General features: G+C 41.5%; 1 non-coding gene across 1 annotated transcript; it reads right to left on the bottom strand.

Annotated features, from left to right (window-relative positions):
* Positions 1-412: 412 nt before the first annotated feature.
* Positions 413-520, bottom strand: LOC148564447 (small nucleolar RNA R71). The gene has a single exon (XR_015883907.1). It is a non-coding gene; the product is annotated as a small nucleolar RNA R71 (small nucleolar RNA).
* Between the last annotated feature and the right edge of the window lie 383 nt (positions 521-903).

Here is a 903-nt window from a genome sequence, read left to right as displayed (position 1 = left end):
TCGAACAGGCAGAGGAGATGGCAGCCGAAAATAATAATAATGAAAGGAGAATGCTTGGTGACTTTACTGCACCTAATTCCAATTTACATGGAAGAAGCATCTCCATTCCTGCCATTGGAGCAAACAACTTTGAGCTGAACCCTCAATTAGTTTCTCTGATGCAGCAGAACTGCAAGTTTCATGGACTTCCATCTGAAGATCCTTTTCAGTTCTTAACTGAATTCTTGCAAATATGTGATACTGTTAAGACTAATGGAGTAGATCCTGAAGTCTACAGGCTCATGCTTTTCCCTTTTGCTGTAAGAGACAGAGCTAGATTATGGTTGGATTCTCAACCTAAAGACAGCCTGAACTCTTGGGATAACTGGTCATGGCTTTCTTAGCCAAGTACTTTCCTCCTCAAAAGCTGAGCAAGCTTAGAGCTGATGTTCAAACCTTCAAACAGAAAGAAGGTGAATCCCTCTATGAAGCTTGGGAAAGATACAAACAGTTGACCAAAAAGTGTCCTTCTGACATGCTTTCAGAATGGACCATCCTGGATATATTCTATGATGGTTTATCTGAGCTATCGAAGATGTCACTGGACACTTCTGCAGGTGGATCCATTCACCTAAAGAAAACGCCTGCAGAAGCTCAAGAACTCATTGACATGGTTGCTAATAACCAGTTCATGTACACTTCTGAAAGGAATCCTGTGAGTAATGGGACGCCTATGAAGAAGGGAGTTCTTGAAGTTGATACTCTGAATGCCATATTGGCTCAGAATAAAATATTGACTCAGCAAGTCAATATGATCTCTCAGAGTCTGCATGGAATGCAAGCTGCATCCAACAGTACTCAAGAGGCATCTTCTGAAGAAGAAGCCTATGATCCTGAGAACCCTGCAATAGCAGAGGTAAATTA

Source organism: Arachis ipaensis, chromosome B5, assembly GCF_059453495.1.
Source record: "Arachis ipaensis isolate K30076 ecotype BB chromosome B5, ASM5945349v1, whole genome shotgun sequence".
Taxonomy (NCBI): domain Eukaryota; kingdom Viridiplantae; phylum Streptophyta; class Magnoliopsida; order Fabales; family Fabaceae; genus Arachis; species Arachis ipaensis.
The sequence above is the reverse complement of the archived record's forward strand: the minus strand, read 5'-3'. Positions and strand labels throughout refer to the sequence as shown.